Here is a 16,131-nt window from a genome sequence, read left to right on the forward strand (position 1 = left end):
TGTGTTCTTGAAGACCGTAGATTGACAGTCAGAATGATTGCTGACGAGCTGTCAATCCCCAAAACAATCGTTCACCAAGTCCTGACACAAAAACTTGAAATGAAGAATTTGTGTGCGAAAATCGTACCGAAGCTCTTGACGCCAGTACAGAAAGCAAAGAGGGTTGAGTGCTGTGAGGATTGGTTGGAAGCAGAGGAACGAGGGGACTTTCTCAACTGAGTCATCACTGGAGCCGAGTCCTGGTTTTACGAATTCGATGTGGAGCTCAAATCTCAAAGCAAGGAATGGAAACTAGCAGGAGAACCGAGAACAAAAAAGTCGCGAAAATCAAGGCTCAATGTGAAGACAATGTTAATTGTTTTCTTTGATTCTAGGAGCATTGTTCACAAGGAATTTGTACCTCGCGGCCAGAGGGTGAATGGAAATTTTTAAGTTGAAGTTCTGGCACGTCTCAGACCTCGTGTGGCCCGAGTTCGACTGGAGTTGGCAAAAGGGGGCAGGTGGATCCTTCATCACGACAATACGCCCGCTCACACGTCGCTCGTTGTGCGCGAGTTTTTGCCCGAAGCTCAATCACCGTGACAGACCACCCGCCTTATTCACCCGATTTAGCCCCGTGTGACTTCTTCATGTTCCCGAAATGCAAAATGGCACTTCGGGGGCGGCTCTTGGGAGATGTGGAAGCCATCAAGGCGGAAACGACACGGCAACTGAACAACATCACAACTGAAGACTTTCAGCAATGTTATAAACAGTGGAAACGGCGTTGGCAGAAGTGTATCGCGTCTCAGGGCGAGTACTTTGAAGGAGACCATATTGTAATACCTGAATAATTGTAAAATAAATCTATTATTCAACTTTTATACGTATTTTCCGGACAAACCTCGTATGCTTTTATTAACTGAAAATGTCAACTAATTTGGAACTGTTTAAAAAGTATCCGCTGAATCAAAAATGGTTCAAATGGCTCTGAGCACTATGGGACTCAACATCTTAGGTCATAAGTCCCCTAGAACTTAAAACTACTTAAACCTAACTAACCTAAGGACAACACACACACCCATGCCCGAGGCAGGATTCGAACCTGCGACCGTAGCAGTCCCGCGGTTCCGGACTGCAGCGCCAGAACCGCACGGCCACCGCGGCCGGCATCCGCTGAATCATAAAAATTTATATTCTCATTCTAATAATATGTGTTTATTTTTAAAATTATATTTGCCTTGTTTTCTGAGACTAGCAGTGGTTATTAATGTGTGCGAGCAGCGTGTCTCTTGGACAGTATCCCATACACACGATGTTAAATTGGTGCATGATAGGGAACCCTTTGTAGAAATGGACAGTGACGAGATAAGACACAAAACCAAACTTCAGTTTTAGATTACACAAAGTTTTAAATGTATTTAGTACCAAGAATGGTTACATGCTTCCCAATTAATATTTTCAACTCCAATGATGCCTTTATTATCATGAGCGGTTTGGAATCCTGATGAGTGTTTACCGAACCTCCTGTCGTAATTTCATTTAGAAGCCAAAACTATAGCATTGGTGACGACGTTATTATGACTGAAATGGGAAGATGACGTAAATAAATACCCACCGAAAAAGAAAATTTGTGCCTTCCGTGTGTCTAAATGGGGATTTGTGTCCCGAATATACACCCATTGTCTTGCACTGCACCGTCTCGCACGGTCTGCGTATTGTTTGTGCTACTTACAGACAGTAGTTGCCTGAGGAGATCTTTCTAACAGAATCGCTTCTCCCAGTCTACCCAACTCTTAGCAAAACGTGCTCAATATAATTATATCATTTTTACATGCATCTAACACGAATATTTTTCGAAACATTATGAGAACTTCGAAGGAGAAAACAATATTGAGAAATTTCCGTTCAAAGCAACATCATTAACAAACTGTGAAGTGTATTAAAGAAAATCCTGACCAATGGGTAAAAGTGACGGTTTCGGTCTATTACGCTGGCGTCGGCGAGTTGCAGGAGGCGCGTAGTTGGTAAGTAGGACACGGCGGCAGCATTACGATGTTAAGTAAGATTACGGAGGAAAATAAGACAGAACTTTTTAATCGATGTTAGTGATCCACTTTAAAACTCATTTCCCGGGCGCTGGCGCCGGCGCCACCGTGGCCGGCATGGTAACACGACGGGCCGCCGAGACTTGGTCCAGGGCGCGCCGCCTCTTTCATAACCGCGCAACTTCGTTACGCTGCGGGGGCGTGCCGTCCTGCAAGAACGGCACAACTGCCCTCTGCCAGCCGCTACCGCCTCGCACTCTACGAGCGCGCTCATCAACTCCCTGCAAATGGAAGCCTCTAATACCTCAACGAATATCAGTTATTCAGTAACGAAAGCACAAAGCCGTCATCATTCTACCGTAATTCATTTAAACTATGAAGCGACTTTCGCCTTACAATGTTATACTCGTCGTCTTTGATAAACGGTAGTTCATTTCTGCGTAGCTTCCAGGAAAATGTCTAATACACTGCGGAAAATATAATATTAGGTTTGTGCATAAGTTCGTAGCGTTTTCGGTTTGAATGATAGTACTGCTGCTCTGCTATGGGTTTATTTATCGATTGTCATTCTTTATTTGTAGTTCATTGTTTTTATTTGAGCTTGCAAATTGTCATTTTCTCATTTGGAGATTGTGGGTGAAGCTGTGGACGCCAGTGGAGAAATCAGAACATTACCGACATATTCTTCTGTCTGAGCTCAATAGAGGGCTGACAGCAGCGGAGGCAGCCGAAAACATTTGCACCATGGATGGGGATAATGCCACTGGACAGAACACGGCAATAATACGTTTTTCTCGTTTTAAGGAGGATCGTTTTGACATTAGTGTCTCTCCACGTTCAGTAAGACCTTTATGGTTTGACGAACTTTGTTTAAACCCAATAACCCACAATGATCTACGTAAGTGTGCTCGAGAACTGGCGAATGTGATGAACTTTGATCATTCCACCATCGAAGGTTCAAAAATGGGGTGTATGAGTACGTGTGCTACAGGGGATGGATGAAAAGTACATTAAGGATGTGGGTCACGTGGCATACTCGCTGACTGCAGCTGATAGTAGAAGACCGGTTAAAATAGTGCAGTGGGCGGCAATGGCTGCGTTTGAGTCAGTTATTGTGTGTACTGCCTGAAAGTGAGGGAGACCAGTTGAAGCATCCTAATGGTATGTTTAGGAAACACAAACAACGCGCGTGTATCAAGACAGAAGTGGCACGTGGCCGGAGCGCAGACTACAATGTTTCGTTCTGGAGCTGCAGCCCATCATCCTTCGTGACAATGCACGCTGCCGCACGGCGAACACCGTGCAGGAGCTCCTGCGTATGTGGAGTGGGAGATACCGTATTCTCGCGATATGAGTCCGAGCGATTACGACCTGTTCGTCAAAATCAAAGAGCCTCTTCGTGGCACGCGCTGCAACACAAGAAGAGAGATCCTCCGTGCCATAGGGCGGTCCTTACGAAACATCGACAGTGATGGGTGCGCTGATGGTGTACACCTTTCATGTCTCTAGGGGAAGGTGATCGAAACGCGGGGCGATTATATTGAGATCATATAATACGCTGAACGTCTGTCAATCAAGTCTGGTCTGAATTAGAGCCGTATTGTCACTAGTTTTTATCCAATCGATGTATAAGACAAAATCATAAAAATCAGCGGGTGGCCATATGTGCATCTCTGCTTGGTCGTTATCAATTGGCTCCTGAACAACACTGACATTCGTTTCCTGTACCGCTACTGCCGACGCAAGATGGTGTCTTTACGCTAACATAAGGAAAATAAAGTAATGGTTGAGCCCAAAGAAAGCAGAAACTCCCTGTACAAAGATCTGCGCGCATCCACAAAAGATAATGCTACGCAACTCGTGGAATAGCGACGGTGTGGTGTACTACGAATTGCTTCCTTGACGTGTAACCGTCACTGATGACATTTCTAGGTAACAGCTGAGACGTCTTTCAGACGCAGTCCAAGAACAGCGACCAGGGAGACTGCGTGAAGTGATGTTACTCCACGATAACGCCCGCCCGCATTCTGCTAGACTGACAAAAAACGGTAGATAGGAATTGGGTCATTCTACACCCACCTTATGCACCTGATCTTGCGCTCTCAGATTTTCACCTTTTCCGCTCTCTATCGAACAGCCTTCAAGGAATCTCCTTTCCGAATGAAAATGCACTCCTAACAAGGCTCGACGACTTCTTCGCCTCGAAACCACGTGATTTCTGCAGTCGCGGAATCGAAAAATTGCCCAAACGTTGGCAGACTGTTGTAAATAATGAAGCATAATATATTGTCGGTGACAAAAGTGTCTCTTACATGTATCTGTCGCGAAGTTACCGAAAAGCACTACGAACTTATGCACCAACGCAATATTACAGTGAACTTGAGCGTATGTTTCCGTGTTCTATAGATCGCTGTCTCGATATAATAATTGTCTCTGCCGAAACACACACATACGCAAGCGCCTCAAGCCCCCTTATAAAAAATACTGAATGCTGCTCTGCAGTTCAGGTTGATACTTGACGTTAGTAACGTCAGAATGGGTAATCAAATCATAATAAAAGGGTGTGAATCGATTATGTCTCTGCGTCAGGCCATAACTTTTTATCTTTTTCGTGATAACCAACACTGTATCCCGTTCTGTAGTGCGTTTTGCTATGGAAGATCACTTTGATGCTACGTGTTATTCGTACTCTACATGCAGTTCCGCATTTTGGGGGCGAAATTCCTAGAAATGTGATTTATTTTGCATACTTCCATTGTGAGACAATTAGATCATTGGCAGGATTTCCCCCAAAATGCTGTGGAATGAGTCGTTTTGCAGGCAGTTATGTATACAGAATTTGTGTGTGTGTGTGTGTGTGTGTGTGTTCAATGGTTGGGGCTACATGCTGCCCGTCTACAGATACTGGAAATTAAACAGCACAGTGGTTTAATTTAATAAAAATGAACGTATGTCTTTGTCACTACTCATTCATTGCTCAAAAACGCACTATAAGCGTTATCATCACGTGCATTTTAGATGTATCAACGAGACAACTGTTTTACCATCTGGGCCTACTAACAGAACTTCATAGGAGGGGTGTTCCATATTGATTTGCACTTTACTTCCTCCCATCATTCATGGTGCGTCATTTGACTCGTCATTACAGTTGCAAGTATCTAGCCATGGGTCTAACAGTAGGCGACAGGAGAATCGCTAGGAATGTAATCCCTGCACAATACAGCACATTTTCCGGTTGTTGTCATTACGTGAGTGCGTTCATTAAGGACAGCGCTGGACGACGTGGTTTTTATGGAAGGAGGGTGTAATCACTGTGGATATTCACAGGCGATTGGTAGCAGTGTGTAGAGAGTGTGCACCGTCTAGAAAATTTGCTCTTGCAGCACGAACACTATCGTCCGCATACGAGTCGGAATACCCCCGGCTGGCATCGCTGAAATGGGGTTCCAGGTACTTCCGCGTCCACAATATTGTTCTGACTTGACCCCTTTAATTTCTGTAAACCGTCCTCGATGCACTTTTTTGGAGTCTGTCGCACCAATCACAGGATAGTTTCTCGCAGTTTCTTGACGTCTGAGGTGTGTCCGCGCACCACCGAATCAGAAGAGGTCAACTCCGGAGAACACGGTTGGTGTGCGAGTACCGTGAACCTCGTTTCAACGACGGCATCCGTGGTTTTCCGACTCGTATGGCGACGAGCGTTTTCGTGTTTTAACAGCACTTCTTCCTGACGATGCACACTCAGCCACTAATCGTCTGTGAACATCCGTAGTGTTTACATGCTGCTTCTTCATTCAGCGCTATCCTTAGTGATTACACTCCATGTTGTTCGCTCGCGTAATGATTGCACTTACGAAAATGAGCTGTACTGTGCAGGGACTGCATCTCTAGTGATTGTCCTGATACCTACGGTTAGACCAAAGTAGTGCATACTTGCAAATGTACAAATAATGAGTCAAATGACTTATTGTGAATGACGGGAAAAAACAAACTGCAGATCAATGTGGAACGCCTCACGTAATATATTATCTTTCTTTTCAGCTTTGTTCAGAATTTTAAGACAGTAGAATTCACAGATATAACATTAGGAATTAACATGACCACAATTCGAGATTAACCTGTCTAGCACACGACGGGGCAAATTACGTAGCTGTAAAATATTCGAACACCTCTCTAACAAATTCATTTCAGTGGATAAGCTGATGTACTGTGCAGTCACAGAATCTATTGCTCGGACGGTATATCTATAACGGAAATTTATCCAGAGCTGGTGACGGTTTATAAGGAGACGACTTATTTCGGTGGCAATAGTACAGAAATAGGCAGGAGCTCAAAAGAGACCGTACTTCTCTTGAAGAACGTCTTAAAAATACCACCACAGTTGAAAATATGAAAGGAGTGCACGACGTGTTAAATGACAATTGGCGATTAACGGTGTATCGAATGGTTGATACTAAAGGTATGTTGTTGTTGTTGTGGTCTTCAGTCCTGAGACTGGTTTGATGCAGCTCTCCATGCTACTCTATCCTGTGCAAGCTTTTTCATCTCCAAGTACCTACTGCAACCTACATCCTTCTGAATCTGCTTAGTGTATTCATCTCTTGGTCTCCCTCTACGATTTTTACCCTCCACGCTGCCCTCCAATACTAAATTGGTGATCCCTTGATGCCTCAGAACATGTCCTACCAACCGATCCCTTCTTCTGGTCAAGTTGTGCCACAAACTTCTCTTCTCCCCAATCCTATTCAATACTTCCTCATTAGTTATGTGATCTACCCATCTAATCTTCAGCATTCTTCTGTAGCACCACATTTCGAAAGCTTCTATTCTCTTCTTGTCCAAACTATTTATCGTCCATGTTTCACTTCCATACATGGCTACACTCCATACGAATACTTTCAGAAATGACTTCCTGACACTTAAATCAATACTGGATGTTAACAAATTTCTCTTCTTCAGAAACGCTTTCCTTGCCCTTGCCAGCCTACATTTTATATCCTCTCTACTTCGACCATCATCAGTTATTTTGCTCCCCAAATAGCAAAACTCCTTTACTACTTTAAGTGCCTCATTTCCTAATCTAATTCCCTCAGCATCACCCGACTTAATTAGACTACATTCCATTATCCTTGTTTTGCTTTTGTTGATGTTCATCTTATATCCTCCTTTCAAGACACTGTCCATTCCATTCAACTGCTCTTCCAAGTCCTTTGCTGTCTCTGACAGAATTACAATGTCATCGGCGAACCTCAAAGTTTTTATTTCTTCTCCATGAATTTTAATACCTACTCCGAATATTTCTTTTGTTTCCTTTACTGCTTGCTCAATATACAGATTGAACAACATCGGGGAGAGGCTACAACCCTGTCTTACTCCCTTCCCAACCACTGCTTCCCTTTCATGTCCCTCGACTCTTATAACTGCCATCTGGTTTCTGTACAAATTGTAAATAGCTTTTCGCTCCCTGTATTTTACCCCTGCCACCTTTAGAATATGAAAGAGAGTATCCCAGTCAACATTGTCAAAAGCTTTCTCTAAGTCTACAAATGCTAGAAACGTAGGTTTGCCTTTCCTTAATCTTTCTTCTAAGATAAGTCGTAAGGTCAGTATTGCCTCACGTGTTCCAGTGTTTCTACGGAATCCAAACTGATCTTCCCCGAGGTTGGCTTCTACTAGTTTTTCCATTCGTCTGTAAAGAATTCGTGTTAGTATTTTGCAGCTGTGACTTATTAAGCTGATAGTTCGGTAATTTTCACATCTGTCAACACCTGCTTTCTTTGGGATTGGAATTATTATATTCTTCTTGAAGTCTGAGGGTATTTCGCCTGTTTCATACATCTTGCTCACCAGATGGTAGAGTTTTGTCAGGACTGGCTCTCCCACGGCCGTCAGTAGTTCCAATGGAATATTGTCTACTCCGGGGGCCTTGTTTCGACTCAGGTCTTTCAGTGCTCTGTCAAACTCTTCACGCAGTATCATATCTCCCATTTCATCTTCATCTACATCCTCTTCCATTTCCATAATATTGTCCTCAAGTACATCGCCCTTGTATAGACCCTCTATATACTCCTTCCACCTTTCTGCTTTCCCTTCTTTGCTTAGAACTGGGTTTCCATCTGAGCTCTTGATATTCATACAAGTCGTTCTCTTATCTCCAAAGGTCTCTTTAATTTTCCTGTAGGCGGTATCTATCTTACCCCTAGTGAGATAGGCCTCTACATCCTTACATTTGTCCTCTAGCCATCCCTGCTTAGCCATTTTGCACTTCCTGACGATCTCATTTTTGAGACGTTTGTATTCCTTTTTGCCTGTTTCACTTACTGCATTTTTATATTTTCTCCTTTCATCAATTAAATTCAATATTTCTTCTGTTACCCAAGGATTTCTACTAGCCCTCGTCTTTTTACCTACTTGATCGTCTGCTGCCTTCACTACTTCATCCCTCAAAGCTACCCATTCTTCTTCTACTGTATTTATTTCCCCCATTCCTGTCAATTGCTCCCTTATGCTCTCCCTGAATCTCTGTACAACCTCTGGTTCTTTTAGTTTATCCAGGTCCCATCTCCTTAAATTCCCACCTTTTTGCAGTTTCTTCAGTTTTAATCTACAGGTCATAACCAATAGATTGTGGTCAGAGTCCACATCTGCCCCTGGAAATGTCTTACAATTTAAAACCTGGTTCCTAAATCTCTGTCTTACCATTATATAATCTATCTGATACCTTTTAGTATCTCCAGGGTTCTTCCATGTATACAACCTTCTTTCATGATTCTTAAACCAAGTGTTAGTTATGATTATGTTGTGCTCTGTGCAAAATTCGACCAGGCGGCTTCCTCTTTCATTTCTGTCCCCCAATCCATATTCACCTACTATGTTTCCTTCTCTCCCTTTTCCTACACTCGAATTCCAGTCACCCATGACTATTAAATTTTCGTCTCCCTTCACAATCTGAATAATTTCTTTTATTTCATCATACATTTCTTCAATTTCTTCGTCATCTGCAGAGCTAGTTGGCATATAAACTTGTACTACTGTAGTAGGCGTGGGCTTCGTATCTATCTTGGCCACAATAATGCGTTCACTATGCTGTTTGTAGTAGCTTACCCGCATTCCTATTTTCCTATTCATTATTAAACCTACTCCTGCATTACCCCTATTTGATTTTGTGTTTATAACCCTGTAGTCACCTGACCAGAAGTCTTGTTCCTCCTGCCACCGAACTTCACTAATTCCCACTATATCTAACTTCAACCTATCCATTTCCCTTTTTAAATTTTCTAACCTACCTGCCCGATTAAGGGATCTGACATTCCACGCTCCGATCCGTAGAACGCCAGTTTTCTTTCCCCTGATAACGACATCCTCTTGAGTAGTCCCCGCCCGGAGATCCGAATGGGGGACTATTTTACCTCCGGAATATTTTACCCAAGAGGACGCCATCATCATGTAATCATACAGTAAAGCTGCATGCCCTCGGGAAAAATTACGGCTGTAGTTTCCCCTTGCTTTCAGCCGTTCGCAGTACCAGCACAGCAAGGCCGTTTTGGTTATTGTTACAAGGTCAGATCAGTCAATCATCCAGACTGTTGCCCTTGCAACTACTGAAAAGGCTGCTGCCCCTCTTCAGGAACCACACGTTTGTCTGGCCTCTCAACAGATACCCCTCCGTTGTGGTTGCACCTACGGTACGGCTATCTGTATCGCTGAGGCACGCAAGCCTCCCCACCAACGGCAAGGTCCATGGTTCATGGGGGGGACTAAAGGTATATTAAACTAAAAAGTATGGTACTTTTTACGTGAAGAATTAACTACAGTTCCTACGAATGTGTGCCGTATTTTTTGAATGCTGACCAAAAGCAAATGAAAAAGCGAATATCTTACTAAGAATTGGTCAGATGTTGACATAATCAAGCTCACAGAAGAATAAGGACGAGTAGTGCTTGCGTCTCGCGTTGACGACGTCATTAGAGGCGAGGCATAATATCGCATACAGCGAACAGCTATCCCGGTATTTGCAGCACGATTTTTTTAGTAAATCTACGGAAAACCTAAATATGAATCGTAAGAACGGAATTTGAACCCCGTCCCTCCCAAATCCGAGTCCAGAGTACATTGTCTTAAAAAATCCAGCTGATGTCGAGCTCAATTTTGTAACTGATGTCGTGGAGCCACTACTTTACGCCGCAAACGAAACAGCAGGTAAAGCAGTCGGTTGAAAAAGGTGGTCCTGCTACACAAAAAGCGCAGTCGACGCAGTTCACCGGGAAATCGAGGCCAGCGATTTCTAGAGTGCACACTGATTATTTTTCACCGGGAAAAGCAGTCATCGGAAAATCTTCCGGATGAACTGAATAGGAAACACATGATAGGAAGTTTGATGCGCAAAAGATTAAAAAAAAATTAATTTCTCTCAGGCCAATGGACCTGCATACAGAAGTGCCTTGGCGACGGATTAACAGGACAGATATGAAGTAAGAATTGTTGAAACAGCCACGCTTTCACCAAATTTGACCCTTGCTGGTTACCAACTATTCCCGGTTTTAAAGACATTTGTAGCTGGAAATTTTGAGTTCAATAAAGCGGCTAAGACTGCCAGAGTTGATCACTTTACATATCTTCCATAACTGCAACAAGGAATCTGATTACTGGAAGAACATTGGAACATTGGACACTGACCTAAAAGGGGATTACGTCACAAGATAAATATATTTGCATCAAAAAGTCTTTCACTGCGAAATATATTGTTTTTGCCCTCGAATGGTTTCTTGAATCCTAATACAGTTAATGGAACAACAGTCTGGTTCCTTGTTTTGTTACTCAGTAAACTGATTCTGTGGGTAAGCACTGGGGAAGCAGGACTCATAACACCATACGGACGGGCATAGTTAAGTTTCCCATCGTTGCCCATATAAATTAAGGTAAATGCCCGAATGGTTTCACCAACAAAACCACTATGCATATCTCACTCCCCTCTTTCCTCCATTAGGTTTTACCCTCATCCTTCAACTGAACGTATTTCCCGTCACATACTAGCTTTCACAAAATCGTTGAAGCTTTCGTGGCCATTTGGTGACGTACTACCTTTCAGCTTCTCTGACAAGTTAAACGATTTGTTAAACGATTTTTCTGAAGTTGCCACTCCCGCTGATGAAACGTAAAAAAAAAGTTAAACAAACGTTGGCTGAAGAACCCGAGACAATACCCAACAGGAAATACGTCTGAATAATTTTGTTTTTATAATTGCTTAGGCTTGCGCGGCCAGACTCAGTCAACATAAAAGTTTTCTGGGTATGGTATCGCGTCATATTGTATAAAACTACTGCTGGAGAAAACCAACGTTTCGGCCACAGCTGCACCTGCCTTCTTCTGGGCCTACTGTCTTTTTTTTCTGGTTGCTCCTACCAGAAGATTTTAATTGGATGCTAGTTGCGCCAGTCAGCGCACATCTAGTCCGTGAATAAGACCTGTGAAGGAATTTTCGTTATAGACGGACATCATCTACTGAATCGGGTGATGTGAAGCAATGGTTAAGATTTTGGACTCGCGGTTTGGTTGACATGGATTCGAATTCCCTTCTGGCCCTTATCGTTTAAGATTTACGTGGTTGTCTAAATTGTTTAAAACAAATATCAGGGCGGTTCTTTTGAAAATATCACGGACGTTATCATTTTATCCCACCCAATCTGCTCCTCAAACGACTTTTCCACCACTAAAACAGCTTATCTGGTTCTTATACCAATTAAACATAACGTTTTGCATTTATAGCAGTTTTTCACTGGCACTAAGATTTTGAACACGTGTTTAGCAGGTGAGCAACGGTGGCACATAGGCGGGCTGTCTCCTATGCAACCATAAATACACATTATGTATCTGTGTTGCTAATTTAACTGGGGTTTACCTTATTTATAAGACTGCCTCTCGGAAGATGCGCTCAGAAATCGTCCCGCACAAGACTGAAACAAAAAGAAAGTAAAAATCATAAACCATGTTTTGATTGAGAGAGAAATCTGATTTCTTGAAGCGTATGTATCAGGAAAATCATGGATAATATTAAGTTCAAAAAATGTTCAAATGTGTGTGAAATCTTATGGGACTTAACTGCTAAGGTCATCAGTCCCTAAGCTTACACACTAGTTAATCTAAATTATCCTACGGACAAACACATACAGCCATGCCCGATGGAGGACTCGAACTTCCGCCGGGACCAGCCACACAGTCCATGAGATAATATTAATTCTAACAGTATTCATAAGTTAGGCCTCATCGTAATAAAGGTCCTACATGCTAAAATTGCAATCTGCTGCTGTTACTTTTGTTAAGTGTTCACATTCTAAGGAGATAATTCTGACAAGAAAATGAATCAAAAGGACTTGTTCACTTTTAATACGTAAGCAGTTTTAATTAAGTACTAAAACCACAGTGAGTATAATTAAAGTTAGCGTGTCCTCTTTCGACATGAGAAAACATACTGAGTTGCAGGAGGACTTCTGTGAGGAAACTGCTGTTTTCTTAGCTGTCTAATTAGCGCGAGCCGGTAAAACTGACGCGCAATGAGAACTCTGGCTACTGCCGCCTGGTAGTTCTCACAAAACAACACAGCTTCTGCTTGCCCTGCAGTACTTTAAGCTCTTTCTTCGCTTCCTTTATTTTGGCGTGTTTGCATATGCAGCTATGTCTCTGTGTTTTGGATATTAAAACGTTACACGACGATGTTACAATTATTTAAAAACTTTATACAGCGTCCAGTCACACTACTGTTACCACATGTCAAACGCCTCAATAATAAACTTTTGCAGAGGATCGATGCAAGCTGTTCGGGAAGTGAGTCAGCGAGGTTCTAGAAAGAACCGACAAGGATGTGGAGCCATGCCGCTCCAGTCACGTGGCCAGCAGCGCTAGGCTTCTCGGTTGAGGATCCACGGCGCAAACAGCCCGATGGAGATGGCCTCACAGATCCTGGATTGGGTATAAATTCGGGGAGTCTGGTAGCTAGGCGAGTATGGTAAACTCATCCTGGTTCTCTTCGAACCACGCACGTACATTGCGAGCTGTGCGACACGTTGTATTGTTCTGTTGGTAGATGCCATCGTGCCGAGGATTGGGTAGCCCCTGAGGCTAGACACATATTTGTATTGATCCAGTGTGCCTTCGAGAATAACGAGATCACCCAGGCAACGCCCTCCGGCCTGGACGCTTCCGTCGAATTGTTGCTACGTGTTTCCTTTCCTACGTTCTATCTGGAGAGGCACCTGTCGCCACCCTGTGGGCGTCCAGCTGCGATAATGGTCTGCAAATTCCAGTCTTCGTCGCCGATTAACAGCAGTCAGCATGGGTGCTTGAACCAGGCGCCTTCTGTAGGGGCCCATACGCAGCAACGTTCGCTGAACGGTCGTCGAGGAGACACTGTTGGTAGCCCTGTGGTTCAAATGCACTTAGTGGCTCTAAGCACTATGGGACTTAACATACTGCTGCACGGTGTGCGATCCTTACGAGATAGGACTGACGGAGTACATCGAAAAAATTCAAAGAAAGGCAGCACGTTTTGTATTATCGTGAAATATGGGAGACCGTGTCACAGAAATGATACAGGATTTGGGCTGGAAATCATTAAAAGAAAGGCGTTTTTCGTTGCGACGGAATCTTCTCGCTAAATTTCAATCTCCAACTTTCTCCTCCGAATGCGAAAATATTTTGTTGATACCGACCTACAAAGGGAGGAACGATCACCACAATAAAATAAGGGAAATCAGAGCTCGTACGAAAAGATATAGGTGTTCATTCTTTCCGCGCGCTATACGAGATTAGAATAATAGAGAATTGTGAAGGTATTTCGATGAACTCTCTGCCAGGCGCTTAAATGTGATTTGTAGAGTATCCATGTAGATGTAGATCTGAGGTCATTAGCCCCCTAGACTTAGAACTACTTAAACCTAACTAACGTAAGGACGTCACACACATCCATACCCAAGGCAGGATTCGACCGTAGCAACAGCGCGGTTCCGGACTGAAGCGCCTAGAACCGCTCGGCCACAGCGGCCCGTCCCATTGGTTCATATGGGCGGTCAGTTGCTCAGCAGTTACACGTCTATTCGCCCATACACGTTTCCGCAGCCATCATTCACCGCTGCCGTCTATAGCCAGTGTTGCACCACAGTTACCTCAGCGCCATTTTTGGATACCGGCGGTTTGCCATGCACAGAATACTTTAACCACGGCGGCACACTAACAATGTACAAACGTAGCGGTTTCGGAGATTGTTCCATTCTCGGCTCGAAAGCCATTGATGATGCCCTTTTGGACGTCAGATAAACTGCTCCGTTTCCGCATTACGACTACTCCAATATTCCCGCGTTCCCCCGACAAGCTTTATAAACCCTCCACAGCTAATGCTGCCACCTGCCGCCTGTGAGTATTTATTGCACATTGACGTCGAACATAGTCGGTGGGCCGGCCGGAGTGGACGTGCAGTTCTAGGCGCTACAGTCTGGAGCCGAGCGACCGCTACGGTCGCAGGTTCGAATCCTGCCTCGGGCATGGATGTGTGTGATGTCCTTAGGCTAGTTAGGTTTAATTAGTTCTAAGTTCTAGGCGACTGATGACCTCAGAAGTTAAGTCGCATAGTGCTCAGAGACATTTTTTTGTGGCGAGATCTTTTCAAAAACTTCCAGAGCTCTCTCCACCGAAATCGAAAATCGTTTGTCGATTCCCGTCTGTATAGCGACAAATGTTCAACGTATTAAAACAAGAGAAATTAGAACTTGAACGGAAAGGCTTAGGTGTTCATTTCTCTCATCTGCTATTGGAGAACGGAACGGTCGAGACATATTCTGAAAGTAGCTGTATGAACCATTTGCCAAGCACAGGAGTGTAAATAGTGGGGTGGCCATCTAGATGTATATGTGTACAGTTGGCACCCTGTGCTATCGTGGAAAGAGAGGGAATACCTAGAGAGTATGAGCGATGTTATTTAAGGGTCCCTGCGGTGCCGCTCTGTGCTATTAGGCTCCTGTTGCAGTCATTGTGTAGCAATTTCGAGAGCGAGAGAGATTGTGTTTGAATTTATAAAGAATGTAATTGCTGCATATTCATAATTTGGTTTCGATATCATGTCTGTCGTGTGCTTGGTATAAAGCTGCATACATAGTGCAGTCATGGACTGTGCGGCTGGTCCCGGCGGAGGTTCGAGTCCTCCCTCGGGCATGGGTGTGTGTGTTTGTCCTTAGGATAATTTAGGTGAAGTGGTGTGTAAGCTTAGGGACTGATGACCTTAGCAGTTAAGTCCCATAAGATTTCAGACACATTTGAACATTATGCATACATAGAATCAAAACAACTCTAATATTTCGTAATTTAAGCAGTTACTGTTTATGGACGTTAGCTGTTAGTGATCTGGCCTCAGTGGCGGATAACCTAGGCTTTCCACAATTCGAACAACACTAATTCACATCAGCAACTGTTTGTCAAATTTTGCAGTTTTCTGCGAAATTCTCAAATGAGGTAGACATTCATATTACGAAATGTGGATTACAGATAGGGTCGCAAGCAGTTGCTTGAAACAGTTTGAGAATAGGTAAGTTACTATTTTCAAATCATAACGCTAAATCTAGTGAACCTGAAGCACAAGTGAGAATTAACCTATGTTATCCAGATGCACGTCGGCAGTTGTTCTGTAAACTTTGAATCAACATAATCAGCAAATGACTGATTTAGAAGAAATCGTTTTCGCTGTACCCTCGATGTAGTGTCCCATTTACTAATTTCAATATGGCGTGAAAAACAAAAACTTCCTAGACTGATCGACTGGCTTAGGTCGCAATGCACCTCATCCCTGAACTCAAGTTTGAAGCTTCTAGTTTAAGGCTTTTTCATTTGTTTCAAATTCGAGTAAACGTTACCAACATGAGCATTAGGATTTAAATGAAATTATAATGCTTCTAAAACTAGTATTTTGTATTAATTTTTTATTTATTTATTTATTTTCAATTTAGTCTGGATACTTCTTTTGTATTGAAGAGGGAGTACACACGACGTCAGGTACTAAACTGAATTTTACAGATCGTACCTTATCCAAGTCAATGTAACGCATCTTTTTGAGATGCCAGCT

The 16,131-nt window shown here is 43.3% G+C and overlaps 1 protein-coding gene across 7 annotated transcripts in view; it reads right to left on the reverse strand.

The window, feature by feature from the left end:
• LOC124721404 (protein O-linked-mannose beta-1,2-N-acetylglucosaminyltransferase 1-like) overlaps positions 1 to 16,131 on the reverse strand; it is a 2,183,308-nt gene that overhangs the window by 997,596 nt on the left and 1,169,581 nt on the right. For all 7 annotated transcript variants that reach the window (XM_047246347.1, XM_047246348.1, XM_047246345.1 and 4 more), the window contains one exon: positions 11,926 to 11,980. The gene's annotated coding sequence lies outside the window, so the exon portion shown is untranslated. The remainder of the gene's footprint in view (positions 1 to 11,925; positions 11,981 to 16,131) is intronic.

This window comes from Schistocerca piceifrons, chromosome X (genome assembly GCF_021461385.2).
Source record: "Schistocerca piceifrons isolate TAMUIC-IGC-003096 chromosome X, iqSchPice1.1, whole genome shotgun sequence".
Lineage (NCBI taxonomy): Eukaryota > Metazoa > Arthropoda > Insecta > Orthoptera > Acrididae > Schistocerca > Schistocerca piceifrons.